At 40.0% G+C, this 15,447-nt stretch overlaps 1 protein-coding gene and 1 non-coding gene across 12 annotated transcripts in view; both read left to right on the forward strand.

Moving 5' to 3' along the window:
* Window positions 1–15,447, forward strand: part of Cacnb2 (calcium voltage-gated channel auxiliary subunit beta 2) — a 345,468-nt gene that overhangs the window by 179,404 nt on the left and 150,617 nt on the right. The window lies entirely within an intron of this gene.
* LOC120098018 (U2 spliceosomal RNA) lies at window positions 4,468–4,654 on the forward strand. Its single transcript, XR_005495956.1, has one exon. It is a non-coding gene; the product is annotated as a U2 spliceosomal RNA (small nuclear RNA).

Genomic DNA, 15,447 nt, shown 5'->3' on the forward strand with positions numbered 1-15,447 from the left:
AAAAACTATTACTGGCAAAGGCATTAGACATTTTAAAACTAATACTTGCTGGGCAAGGTGGCACATGCCTTTAGTCCCAGAACTCAGGAGGCAGAGGCAGGCAGACCAAGGCCTCACCTGGTCTTTAGAGTGAGTTCTGTAATAGACAGAGCTACACAAAGAATCCCTATCTTGAAAACAAAAACAAAAAAAAATGAGAAAGACAGAGAATTAAGATTAACCCATGACACTCATATTTTTACAGTACAATGTGATAAGTTGAAATTTGTATACAACATATAATGCCAAAACAAAATAATTTCCATTTTTCCATCTCAAACATATTCTAATTATTTTAAAATGTATAATAAATTGTTGTACATTGTTATAACCGCCTTACATACTGTGGAACATTAGAGCTAATTCTCCCAATTAACTGCTTCACTGTTCTCCATTCTCCCTGCACCTCTCCCATGCAGCTTTCCAAGCCTCTATTGTCTGCTTTTAAACAGCTACTTCTATGAAGCCAATGTTTTTAGTATTCAAACAGAGAGGCCGTACAGTGTTGTCTTTCATATCATGATTATTTTTACTTATTGATCTCCATCCATGCTGCCACAAATAACAGAATTTCATTTCCTTGTGACTGGACAACGTTCTAATTTTTACAGAATGGAAAAATTGCAAAACCAGAATTTATATATTCATATAACCAAATGGTTCTCTTTTTAAAGTTAAGAAAAGACAACTTCTTAAGCAAATAATGGGGAACTGGATACATATGCAGGAAAATATATGCAGTAGGTTCCTGATTCTTACAATATAAAAGCTTTCTAAACTGTATCAAAGACCTAAATGTATGATTTGACGTGATTAATCTCCTAGGAGGAAACAAACTAGAACTACTCCAAGATATTGATGCCAATCAGGATTTTTAGATAACAAAAGCAAAAATCAACAAATGAGGTCATGTCCCATGAAGGACCCTGTACACAGCAGTGAAAATAATCACAAAAACAGAAAACATGCAGAGTGTGGAAAGTATTAGCACATATTACATAAAGTCCTAAGTTTGTATATGCATATAATGAACTTGATCATATTCATCAGTCAAGTTACTCCTTTTACATGCCCTTCCACTCATGCTCCACCTTTACCTTCCCCAATAGTCCTCATACCTTACGTGTCTGTTTTGTTTGGATCTGGAGTCCGTGGAGAAGTTCCACATACAGAGTTTGAGTTTCTGGTTTGGCTTACTGTGCTTCATGTCTCCATTTCCGTCTATTTTCATATAATTATATCGTTTCATTCTTCATTTTGGTTGACCCAAATGCCCCATTAACTCTGAGCACCCCATATTCCTCACTGAGGTGCACCTAGGCTAACTCTTTCCTGAACAGTGCCATAATAAACGCTATGCAAGTATCCCTGTGGCATGCTGACTTCGCATCCCTTGGGTCTATAGCCAGACATAATGTGAATGGATTATATGGTAGTTCTATCTTGATTTTTTTTTTGAAATTTCCATAGTGGCTGAACTGATTTACATTCCAACTGAAAGGATGGTCAAGTCCCTTCCCCCTGTATTCTCACTAGAATTGGTTTGTTTTTAATACTAGGCAATCAGACTAGAGTGAGATAGAATATCAATGAAATTTTGTTTTGCATTTTCTGATATCTAATGATGCTGGACATTTCCCCATCTATTGAATATTTGTACTTCTTTAATAGCTGTCTGCTCTTTTTGCCCATTTGTCAATTGTATGATTTGTTCTTTTGATGTTGAACTTGCTGAATTCTTTATGTATTCTGATATTAACTGTAACATAACTTTTATTGACCTGAAGGAATTGTCATCTAGGAGACTCAATGCTGCCTTCTGCAAACCCAGGCCTAGTTCTGGAAGCTTCTAGCTCCTATACAATCTAATTTAGGCTTAGAATGTATTCAGAGTCTGAGATATGCTAACTGAGTTAGCTCATCCTTTCTAGCTCTTTCTTACCTCTGACTGGCTAGTCAATGCAACTAGTTGGGCTCAAACTCCTTTCCACAATGATTAATTCAATTCTCTGACTTTTTGCTCTGCTTGGCCTCAAACTAACTCTGGCAATCTGTTCTAATTGCCTGGCTCCTTCTCATTCTCTGTCTTGTTCTGTCTTTACCTGTGTCTGCCTTGTTCTCTGCAACCTGTGCCCATATCACTGTCCCAGCAAAACTTTCCCCTCTCCTCTGTATTGCTCTCTCTTAAGTCACCTCTCTTTCCTTTCAGTTCTCATGAGAGTGCTCCTATCCTCTTCTGTCAAATCTTTGTCTGATTCATCACTGTGTCTGCCACTCAATTAGACACCACCTTCAAACATGGGTGCTTTCCTTCTACAAACTAACTTTACCTTCAATGTTTGAGATTAAAGGTGTGTACCAAGGGTGTGTCCGTATTCCAGCTAGAGGGATTAAATGTGTGTGCTAAGGTTGAGCCACACCACAAGTAGAAACAGGTTTTCCCAGTAAACAACACAATCTTGGATTCATAATGTGATCAAATATCCTGCAACTGTTAACACCCTTTGGTATCTAATTACAAAGATTTTTCACCACTGGATAGATTGTTTTTTAAATCTAGTGACTATTTCTTTTTCTGTTTAAAAGCTGTTTTAGTTTTACACAGTGTTACTTGTCAGTTCTTGGTGTTATTTCTGTATTGTTGGAGTACTTTTCAAAAAAAAACTTTGCCTATGTCTGTATATTGAAGTGTTTGATCTATTTTTATTAAAGAAGTTCCTAAATTTCAAGTCGTACATTAAGATATTTGACCCAGAATTGTAGAAAAAGTCAGAACTCTCGATCTATCAAGAAATTACTGTTTAGTGGTGTGTGTGTGTGTCTGTGTGTGTCTGTGTGTGTGTAACTCAGTAGCAAAACTATAAAAATGAGAACAAATCAACTATTCGTGTTTCTCTATGCACATTAGTAATAAATTTATTAATTTAAAACTTTTAACAGTTTGGCTAAAAGCATAAAGAAAATTTTAAAGATTTTTAACAGCCATAACATAAGTAGACCGCCACCACTGTAACTTTAAATTTTTCAAATTGTACTTTTAATAATGGTTCTTAAATGCTTTAACCTCCCTTGTAGCCTATCTCCCACCAGAGATAGTGGAAAAGAAAGGATACATTGGGATTGGGGGGATGGTTGGGGGGTTAGAAAGTTTCTTTGTGTTGTCTGGAAATTCAGTTTACAAGTTAGCAGCAACATCTCGATTTACTCTCAAACACTTCACAGATACACCAGCAGTCCAGTTTTGTAGAGTCAGGAGAAAAAACATGAAGCAGCATTGAGGGCACTACCTACCAAAGACAGGCAGGCCTCAGCCTCCTCAGAAGTTGTTCTTGGTTGTGCCTCTCTCAGGGAAGCAAAGATCACCAAAGACTCAAGCTCCACAAGCATTGCACAGCGAGCTCCATAAGCAAGTCAAACCCAGCCTCAGTCACTGTCTATCAAGTCCTATTTCTATTCCCTCCAAATGTCACGAGTCCTCCACGGGTCTTGCATCGGTGCAACTGTCTCAGCTGACATCACTCTGCCAATCACCGTGAGTCCATAGAATCGGCAAGAAACTGCAGCTCTCCACCAGAAGTTTTTTCTCTTTAGTGCCCTTCTCTCTATGGAGTCCCAGCAAATGCAGATCAACTACTCAATGCAAGGCAGACCAATACATACCTGTTGTTACCAAAGAAACCTTCATCACATTTTCTTTCACATGCTTGTTTTAGCAGAACATTCTTGGTCCTGTGTCTGCTTCAGTGAAACGTTCCTTCACAAGTCTGCCTTGGTCTTTCACCTGTGTCCACTTTTACTAAACGTTCCTTCATGCTTGCACCACCAAACACCATCCAGCCGGCTTTCCAAAGAATCCTTAGGTTTCCACTTCATGCCACCTTGACCTCATAGTGACAGTTGTTCTTCTTGTCTCTTTTCACTTATTTCTCTGTGTGTTCAAAGCAATGTAGTTATTTATCCACTTTGTAATTTGCGTATCTGTGTGTGTGTGTCTGTGTGTGTGTGTGTGTGTGTGTGTGTGTTTCTCATTAAGTTATGTACCTAAGATTGGTCCCTGATCTTTGTATAATTTGATTTGCTCCATGTACATCTCAATTTGTGAACTCTACTGTCTGTGAACATTTGTGCTTTTTCTCGTTCAGAAGCCAACAGAGTCAAAGTACAACTAACATTCACTGTAAGTGTAGATTATATGCTCATCATGAGAATATATGAGAGATTAGGGCCATCATAATGCATATATATATGTGTGTGAAATTTTTTAGACTAGCTGATGAAGAGATGAGTTCTAATACAAGAAAAACTTTATGATCTAAAAATATCACATTCAATAATTAAGCTGAAAGGCAAAGGAAAGTCTTAAAAAGCTAAAACATTTCCTTTTCATTTTAATAAGTTAATTTTCAATGTCTGTGTATGTGCATCTGTATCGCTTCTCGGCCTTTTGGCTAAGATCAAGTGTAGTATGTGCATCTGTGCATATACCTGCAGGTGAATTTGGCAGCTGAAGACTTCAGATCTGTAGAATCAATCTATGGAGCTATATGGGCCATTGTGAGCCTCCTGACATGGACCCTAGGAAGTGCACTGTAAAAACACTGTGTGCTATTACTCAGTGAACCATGTCCTCAGCACCTGATGTCTATTTTTCGAGTAAGAAAGAAGAAAGGGAACGAAGGAAGGAAGGAAGGAAGGAAGGAAGGAAAGAAAGAAAAGGAAAGAAAGAAAAGAAGGAAGAAAGAAAATACTAAATAGCAAGTTTCTTTCACACTTTTATGGAGTTTCAATTGACTACAGTTCATTTGACATATTCAGATGAGACAATATAAGTTCATTCACCTGAATCTGAAAACACACTTGTTGAAAACCCCACATTGCATGCCCTTAGTAGCCTGTTGTAACAAATAGCACATCATGAGGAAAGGAAAGCACTGGACATTTATTTGTCTGATCACATGAATGAGACCAACAGCCAGGGGAGTAAATGAAATTCGAGTAATCCAACTTGCCAAGAATCAATAAATCATGCATTCATCCATCAATTATTGATAGGACATCGTCAGTGTGTTACAGTTCAGGCATGAATGGACACAGCACCAGCTCATGGGGAGGTCTGCATGACAGGCAACTGAAATACGTTTTAGACAAATATTTGCATCTCATAAGCAGTAGAGAAATAGGCAGTGAATAATGAAGGGAAAGCCTCCTTGAAAGGGTCAGAGGCAACCTCTGAAAAGAGGGTTACCTGCAAGTGAGCAGAATGCAGCATAAGTCATAGTGCTTTTAAACATTATTGTTTATCGAAGGATGCTGTGATTAGCCTTTGATATGGGTTACCTGTTTACGCCTCACAGGTCCTCTGTGGAAGATATGCTGTTAGCATCGGAGGGTCAGCTTCTGTGCTGGGAGGAGCCCTACATTTAGATTAATGCTTCACATTCACCATTGTAAAGCCCTAGGCATTGTGAGCACAAGAGGCCTTGTTGTCTTTGTCCCCATAAATCTCATAGAGTCCACTGTTTCCATTCCTTCATCAGAACCTAGAGAGCAAATGAACAGGCAGCCCACCGTAGATCACTTGGCTATGTAGTAAAGATGGATCCCTCGTCTTTCTTGATGCCAAAGTGGATCTCCTCGTCTGACTGCTTTGTCTCCAGTGCTCAAGCTGAATGGTCAGAAAACAAGAACTACTATAGTTAATCAGAGTCAAAACACAGGCTTGGGGGTGCACACCTATAAGCCCACCATGTGGGAAGTAGAGGCAGGAGTTTCAAGAGTCCAAAGTCATCTTCTGTTATGTAGTGAGTTCAGAACTGTCTTGAGTGGGACTCTCTCACAAAGAGCAAATGCCAACCAAAGGCAATCAGAGTCAGTATACTAATTTAGAAAGGAAAAGAAAAAGGCAGTACAAAAAAAGGAAATATACAGATTCAATGAGTAATTTAGAAATAAATAAAGCCTGGTTGTCATAAGCATGATTTGGAAGTACATGGGGAAACCCAAAATGAATTATTGGTCTTTTCATGAGGCAAATATTGCTCTGAAATCAAAACTGTGTCTCAAGGTGACTCCACATTTTTTGTTCACAGCAGGGAAACTTGGTGTAGATCTAACTGTGCTTTGGTAATTTGTACAAGGGAAGCAAAGGGCTCCTACTTTGTCCAGGAACCAGGAGCAAATGGAGGGCAAGACACAGCTCCCCTTGTGTTAAAACTTCTCTGTCCTCTGGGCACGTTAGTTGGATTCCAGTGCCTGCCTCAGAAGCACATCCCATTCAAATGGTGGTCCACTCTCAGCTACCATCACACTTATCAGGAACATAAAAGTCCTTGAACCAAGAAAAAAAATTTTTTCATGCCAACTGAGGAGAAAGTAATGATTTTTTTTTGAAGGGCTTGCAAAGTCCATCCTTTTTGAAAAACTAGCAAGTCCAAGTTCCATAATATTAAAGAAAAACTTCCCAGAACATTCCTGATTCGTTCATTCTGTTGGAGATAATGCCTTGATATTATTCCAAAGCACCTGTGGACTTTAGGGGCCAAGTAGAGAGACCACAACGAGCGTGACTGTTATATAAAGGGCATGTTTTTCTCCTAAGTATATCCATTACATTTTTATAATAAAAGCAGCATAAATTGTCTCGTGAGCCATTTCTTCAGCTTCCAAGAATATCAGATGTACCTCGATGCTGTTTTGTGGGAAGAAGCACATCTGGAATGAATAAATTGCTGCAGTGGTACTGTTAACTACCATATTTGTGCACGAGGCCCCCTAAGGGCAGAGGTGTAGAACAGAACCTCCATATCCCCTCACGATAGACGGGCAAAGTTTGACCTCCTAGAGCCTCTGCATCTAGGACTGAGATGAGACCCAGCAAGGCTGTTCCTGCAAGGTAAAAGATATTGGTGAGGACAGGACAAAGGTTGAGAGCAAATCAGAAATGCCAGGTGTTTAAATCTGATAGAGTTTGAACTGAACACCAAAGAGTGAGCTACTTCAGGGTCATTATCAGACACTCAACATCCTTCTGCAGTGACCAAAATACGTGGAGGCAGGGTCTTTTAGATCAGCAGGTGGCATTATTTAGCAACAGTTGGATTTCATGGTGCGCCTTCAAGAAACGTAAGAAACCAAGGTCTGTACAAGGATAAACCTTCAGAGGAAAAAGGATGGTTTCCTTGCCCTAAGGCAATCATTCTCCACCTTGACTGCACATTAGGATCACCTGGGGAGCTTTTAAAACTCCACACACCCAAGCCGCATCCCAAAGCAATTAAGGCAGTGTCTCAGGGGTTGGAATTTAGGCTTTGCTATAACTTTAGGTTGCCCAAGGGTGCACTTTACAGCACGGCAGAGAATGGATGGTTTGGAGTAAGATGTTTACCAAAGTACTTTTGGCTTGTCTTAGCTACTTAAGTTTCTCTCTCTCTCTCTCTCTCTCTCTCTCTCTCTCTCTCTCTCTCTCTCTCTCTCTCTCTCTCTCACACACACACACACACATACACACACACGTCACAACTCTCCAATCCACTGCAGTTGCACTTGAACAAGCTCATCCTCAAGTTACACTGCATAGTATGCATAGACTTGCAGGGAGTCATGCATTACTGCATGGATTTAATGCACAACACGAAGCTTGGGACCTCTGAGCAAGAGCCCATGTTGCCACCCTGAGAAGCACAGATCAGGGATTATACACAGTGAAAGGGAAAGAGGGACGGATGTACATGGGTCTATTGTGCATTTTTTTCAGGGTTCATTTGTATTCGAATACAGGCTGTCAGTGTTCTGTTTTGTTTTTGGATTTGTTCTCTTTTTTTTTTTTTGTTTTTTTTTTTTTTGATTTGTTCTGCTTTTTGAGACAGGGTTTCTCCACACTGTCTTGGCTGTCCAGAAACTCTCTCTGCATAGATCAGGCTGGCCTAGAACTCAGAGATCTATCTGCCTCTGCCTTCCAAATGCTGGGCTAAAAGGTGTGTAACCACCATGCCCAGCAAAAATATAGGCTATCGATGTAAGGATTTTCTTTTTATTCTTAATTACCCTATAATCTTTGCTCTACTCGGCCATGGTAGGGAGGAAATGTGTTCATTCTTGGATATGTGGAAATACAGTGTTGAAACTGGAAAGATGGCTTATTCGGGAAAATGCTTCCCACATAAGCATGAGGACCTGAGTTCAGATCCCTAGCCACCATGTAAACAGAGCACAGTGGTACACATCTACAGTTCTAGAGTTTGTGAGAGAGAGAGACCTTCATGCTTACATGTCTGAATGCACACACACACACACACACACACACACACACACACACGTACACACACATGCTCATATGCATTTTGATGTGGATGCATAAATATCCTTCACAGAAAGATGATAAACACCCAAGCAGGATGATCCCCAGATCACTTGGTAAGCTGTTATGAACTAGATCTTTAAAACTTGAATAAAGGTTCTGCTGCTTGTGTAGGTTTCAAAAATTCTACAAGGGATAAACGCAATTATCTCAAATTTACATTCTTAAAAAAAGGAAGGAATAGTACACGCCTGTACTTTTTTTCCTAATTTTGATTATGAATAGATGGTTTTTCCAGAGTTGATTCCTAAATCATCTCTTAAGATTAAAAAAAAGGAGGAGAAGAAACTTCCAAAATATGCCACTTGCGGTCACTCCAGGAGCACAGCATCCCATTTTTTGTGGTTTATACTGTTTATATCTAGAAAGAGGGACTTGATTCACTGTGTCATTGGAGAAATGAGTAAAATGAAATTACAGGATAGGAACTTCTCTCTTACTCTAAGTTCATGGTTTTATGTTTAGTGATGGTGTATGTCCCTTTAAAACTAGTGTCTGTGGGGGCTGGAGAGATGGCTCAGTGGTTAAGAGGACCCAAATTCAATTTCCAAGACCCACATGGTGGCTCACAACCATCTGTAGACCCAATTCCAGGAGATCTCTACAGAGTTACTGGGACTGTGCCTGCACCAGGCATGCATGCAGTCCACACGCATATAGCATACATAAAGTATAAATAAATCTTGCAAAAATAATAAAAGCACCTTTATCACACATGCAGTATTTTCTCACAAAATTTTTATGCTTATCGAACTCTACTGCATCAAGCTTACGGACTCGTATTTTAAATTTTAGAAGTTCTACAAATACAGTCCAAGGACCCCATAATAAAAATCACGTATGCTATTTGGTGGAACATATTTGACAGGCTGCACAGGCTAGCAATACATCAGCTCCATTCAAAGCATACGCCACACTTGAGTGTCAATGCAGTCATTGAGTGCGCTCTCCACAACTCACTCCATCGCCAAGTGTCAGTAGGAACAAATACCTCAAGAAAGCGCAGCTAGCCAAGCACGTTCCCTTACTCTGTCCATTTCCTCCCCACATTAGCTAAGTTATCCTGGAGATTATAATTGTGGACTGTGACTGAGATGAGGACACTGATTCTTTTCCTGCTTGTAACTAATTTATCATCAACTCCTTTTAAATGTCTCTTTCCCCACCTTTCCCAATTCCCAATGGAACATCTCCTCATTATGCTAGAAAACTCTAGGGCTCAGGGAGATCAAACAGCTTAGCTGGTTTGGGGCAGCCAAGTCAGGCCTAACTCAGATCTGCAAATTTAAACCCACTGTACCTTTTCCTTTAATGGAATATTTCAGAAAAATAATTCCATTCACACCGGTAGTGTTGAAGCTGAAATAAGCCTGGTGGGCAAGCTTCAATTTCTTTATTTTAATTAAGGAAGGTAAAGATTTATACATGTGTGATGTATAAACATTTGTAAACATTAACTGTATCTAGTATATGAAATATATTTAATCTGTTTCACATAGATATTAAAAATATACCTCCAAGTAGATGTTATGAAGGATAAAATAATGTGGTAAAGAATAATTTTACTTTGGTCACCATGTTTAAGGCTCCTTTGAGAACGTAGTGTGGAGTGTGGATTGTAATAGTCTAGACTGTAGTTCTGGGGGGAGGAGGAGGACTGTTAGTTGATTGGTTGTTTTTCAAAGTGCTGGGGCTAGAACCCAGGCCTCAAGCATGCTAAGAATGAACTCTCCTGAACTGTATCCCCAGCCCCTCAAACCCACAACTCCAAGATACTTGTTTGTGGACTCTAAACATTTCTCAGAGTGGAAGATGGAGAAAAGCTGGGAAAAGAAAATTAGGGATTGTGAGGCTAGGGAAATGTCTCCAGCCTGCTTATTGCACTGCCACATAGACCTGGGTTCAAATCCCTGGACTTCCTGTTGACATTTCTTCCTTCTTTTTTTTTTTTCCGGAGCTGGGGACCAAACCCAGGGCCTTGCGGTTGCTAGGCAAGCGCTCTACCACTGAGCCAAATCCCCAACCCCCAAATCCCTGGACTTCCTATGAAAGACAAGGTATGGCTACATGTTTGTGTAACTCCAGTGGGTTGGGGTTAAGGTACAGAGATGAGGACCTTACTGGGGCTTGATAGCCTGTACACTAGCTCCAGATTCAGGGAGCAATGCTACCTTTAGGGAATCAGGCAGGAATCTTCCTCTGGCCCCAGTACACATGGGCATATGCACCCACACACCTACATGCATACATCATACATATACCAGCTCCATGTTGATCTCTCATATACATTAAACAAATAAATAAAATAAGCAAAAGGTTTGGAGCAAAGAAAAAAAAAAGATCAGGGAAAAGGACAAGAGAGGATATCTCAAAACCAGTGAGTAAAACCCAGCACGAGTGTGGCTTCTCTAGCCACAGCCCATGCCTTCTGCTGCACTGGCAACTGTATTAGAGAAGACAGGTAAGTAGTAAAGTCTGGAATCCCATAGGTCTATCTCACTTACTACGCAAAGACATCACTGGTTTTATAGTTAACTCAAGAAAGATGTTTAATTAATTTCAGTGGCATGAAAGGAAATCTTTACATGCTAAATGTGGGTTCTGGGCATCCGGAATTCTGAGAATGAATTTGCCTTTCAGAGCCAAACTGAAGATCAGAACAGATTCATGAAGGAATAATGCAGTCAAAGAATCTTGACTCTTTGTTTTTCGTAGAATTGCTTGTGTGGGAGCTCTTATTTTACAGATAGAATTACTTTTCCATTCTTTGCAGTATTCACTTTAAGCATGGTTCATCCAATAACAGGCTATGAGATAGAGAGATAATTTCAATTCTTTCAGTTGGTTGACTATGATACACATGCGTTTAACATGCCATCTCCAGATGAAGTTTTTGGGGGTACGACCTAAGCCATTCAACACTGATAAAGAGCCCAGCAAATGTTAAATGGGTGTAAAAATTTACTATTTAGTGACAGCCGAGATTGTTCAGTGGAAAGAAAATTGAAGTGTGTGTATATTTATTTCCATTTTTTCTCTTTTAACTTGGCATGTCAAACTGGTTCATATTTTTATCTCTTGAGAAAATAATGTGTTTGGCTGTCATTTACTAAAACCACATGTGCGCCTTAGCATGTGCACACACGCTAGCGTTCTGTTTTGCAGTCCCGATTCAAGGCCTGGCTCACGCACACCATAATTACCCATAGTCATCCGCATCTCAAGGTCTTTGTAATCAAAGACAACTACTGAAGCAGAAACCCCCAAGTGGGGTGTGAGCAAAGGAAGCTTTCCACAATCCTTGGCTGCTTGGATCATCAGTCTGGACTTTGAAGTCTGAACAGGCCACTTGAAATATGTGGCCTCCAAAATCCTGCATTTTTCCCTGTCTCCTGGCAACATCATGTATTTGTACTCTGGCTACCAAAGCCCTGTCCACAGAGGTCTGCTGCTGTTTTAGAGTTTAAAACAACAAATGGCCAAGTCGACTGGGTAGAGACAATCAGAATGACCTGAAGTCCCTCCTTTGTCTCGGTTTACACAAGCAGTAACAGGACCAACTACCCTGGTGGTATCGAAGAGTGCCTTCTCTTCTCAGATAAGAAAGCTCGCATCTTGAATTATAAGGACAGCCCTCCAGGAGTTCTTACAGTGCCGGCTCCATCATCCTTAGGATTTAACATGGATGGGTTGGAGCTGGAGTCTGAGACAACCTGCAGTAGATCTAGAAATGATCTGAATTCCAAGAGCTGTTATCTTCGGTTTTGACCGAGAGCATCTCTCACTAGCAGCACTGATGTAGAGGGAACCTTTCTTTCGGCCACGGTGTTCCCACTGTGGGCATACAGCCATGGATCACTGTGTGTTGTGGATGGCAGCCGCTTCCTTAGCCTCTCGAAGCTGAATGCCAGTAAACTACCCACCCTTCCCTGCTGTAGCAATCAACAATGGTTCTAGACCATTGCTCAATGTCTCCTGGGGAGCAAGCTCACCCCCAGTGGAGAATCACTCTGCTCTACAAAGGAGACTGACATTTATTTGGAAACTCTGATATGGCAGATGTGTGCTAGATGTTTTTGTGTAATCTGGCAATCATCCTTTGGAGTCTGACCCCATTTCTGTAGATTAGGAGCCCAGGGGGAAGGCGGTGGTGAGTCTTTTGTTGCTGCTGCTGTAACTTGATATTTTTGTTGTCTTATTTTCTAATAGTCAACAATGAAAATAAATTATAACCAGAAAACCGGACTTATTCCTAATTTTGGTGTATTTATTCTCTCGTGTATCTGTATATTTTCTGTATTCCCCTAAATTATGGATATCTAAATTGACATTTTTCCAGAAGTGATTACTATTTGGTAGGGATTTATTTTTCTGACTTGAAGGGGTTTTGTTGTTGATGGTTTTGTTGGTTTTTTTCCTCTCTCTCTTTCTGACACTGGAAAGGGACCAAATTATCTTGAATTTCCTATTCCTGCTGGCTTTAGGCATGCAAACCATCTCTTACCTAGTCCCCTTCACTTGCTTATGTGCAGTTCCCTTAAAAGGCCCCTCCCTTTCTCCTCTCCTGCTTTTATTTCTCTGTGATCATGCACCATCTTTAGTGCTTTTGTTTATGATCTGCCAATAACTGGCTTTGGCATCCATGTGGTGGGTAAACTGAGGCTGGCAGCTGTTGGGGGTCAGTGCTTAGAGCCACTGACTGGGTTGGATCCAGGTACCTAGAAGAGCTGCTGCCAGTGGCAGACAGAGATTAGAGAAGTTACTCAGCAGATTTTTCTCTGAGGGAACAATGGTTAATTTACCAGTGCTGGCACTCCCTGCCAGCAGAAAAACTACGAACTCTTTTTTTATTTTATGCATGTGAGTTCACTGTCGCTCTCTTCTGACACACCAGAAGAGGGCATCAGATCTCATTAAAGATGTCTGTAAGCCACCATGTGGTTGCTGGGATTTGAACTCAGGACCTCTAGAAAAGCAGTCAGTGCTCTTAACGGCTGAGTGATCTCTCCAGTCCAACTACAAACTCTTTTAACTCCTTGAGAAGGAAAGAGAAAATTCACACACACGCACACACACACACACACACACACACACACACACACACACACACACACACAGAGTAGATGAAAGCAAAAGGTAGAATACAATAACTTCATATACATACATATATACATACATGCATACATACATATACACACACATACGTGTATATAAACCTACAGACAGATATATACACATTCACACATAGAATGGTTATAGCAAAGCTCCAACAAGCAGACTTCAAGCATTTCATGCATATACATACATACTTACAAACATACATACATGCATGCATACATACACACATGCACACAATTGATGGAGCAAACTCCAACACAGACCCAGACAAGCTTTACATATATACGTATATACGCATAGTTGATGGATGGAAGGAACGAAGTTCTAACCCTCTACCTTTATTTTTTTCTTTCATAGCTTATATATCCCAGTGAAATCTTTCAAGCAGCATAAAATTTGGATGTTATCACACTTTAGTTTTCTTCTAGTGAGTGATTATGAAAAAACAATGTGTTCCCCAATACTTTTACAAGAAATAAGGTTACATTGCATGGGTAAAGAAAACAAATTATTCCCCAAAACCCACATACATTGTAACTAAGCAACTTGTTATAGAGTAACAAAGTATAAACAAACAAGGTGCTTTTCTCAGCCAGGTGCTCTTGCTGGCAGGGAGCAAACTGCAATAACAAGAGAGTAATTATTTTATTATTTATCTTTAGAAGTGATCTTGTAAGAACCTTTTTAAAAAGTCACAAATCTAAACTTTTATATAAAAAAAATCAGTCATATCTACCTTAAATCCTCAGAATGAATAGCTACTTACCAGCAATTCTTATTAAATCATTTCACAAAGCTGAGGGTAAAATGAGTCTAAGAAACCAATCACCAAAGTCCAACCTCAGTGAGAGTCACCTCAGCCAGTGTTGCCATTCTTCTTGTTCCCTGACCATAAAATGTCCCTAGCTTAACTAATAAAGGTGCTCCTTTCTGAACTTTAAATTGTTCCCTAAGATTTTTTTTTTTAATATCAGAGCCAGTAGTGAAAACATCTCAACGTAGTTTTACTAACGGTTTTATTTTCCCAACTGTTTTCTAAGGGTGGTGTCATTGCTGACTATCTATGCCTTTAAGTTCTTCTCTAGGGTGGTGTTTGAATCATTTATCTGCTGTGGCAGCAATGCCTGAAAGAGATTAGCATCACTATTGTGACGAGTGCTAGAGATACTGTCCAGTGAAGAGCTGGAAACCCCCTTAGAGTTTTCATAGAATTCTTATATTAAGAGGAATGGGAGGGCAACAAGCAGAGCACAATGCTATAACAGCATGAAGTCCTCAGGACATGTGGCACCATCCAGAGGCTTACCCATGTGGCTGTGGTAACCATTGGGCCACATTCTATTCCTCCTGCATGGCCCTTGGCAATGATCTTCCAACCAGCTCAACACAATGTCTCTCGATCTCATTTGAGAGCAAGAAGAGTAGTACCTCAGCTAACACATTAAAAAATAATATTGCTTAGTATTAGAGAATTTTTGCAAGTTTGCAAAAGCATTGAAATTTCATGTTTCGTGTAGAATTTCCACTCTCATCCTTATGAAATCATTACTAGTTATTAACATTTGCCCATTGTTTGCGTATTTTAGTGGCATTATGAATCAAGGTAGACTGAGCTGGAAAAGTAGCAACCATGTATGTCAGTGTCCAAGGGAAAGACATTCGGTTTCAGATTTAAGGCTCATCTCCAGGTACAAAGTATTTCCAAAATTTTAGGATATTTCTTTATTTAAAACAAAATTTATAATGAATGTATGCCAAAGGATGTGGGGCTTTTGGTTTTTTATTATTTATGTATTAATTAATTATTGGTATGCAGCCCAGGCTGGCCTTCAGTTTGTGAACCTCCTGCCTCCTCCTCAGGAGTACTGTAATTATGGCAATTTGCCAAGATCCTTGGTTCATGAAGGCACTTTGGTGTCTGTTGGTTGGTTGGT

This window comes from Rattus norvegicus, chromosome 17, assembly GCF_036323735.1.
Source record: "Rattus norvegicus strain BN/NHsdMcwi chromosome 17, GRCr8, whole genome shotgun sequence".
Lineage (NCBI taxonomy): Eukaryota > Metazoa > Chordata > Mammalia > Rodentia > Muridae > Rattus > Rattus norvegicus.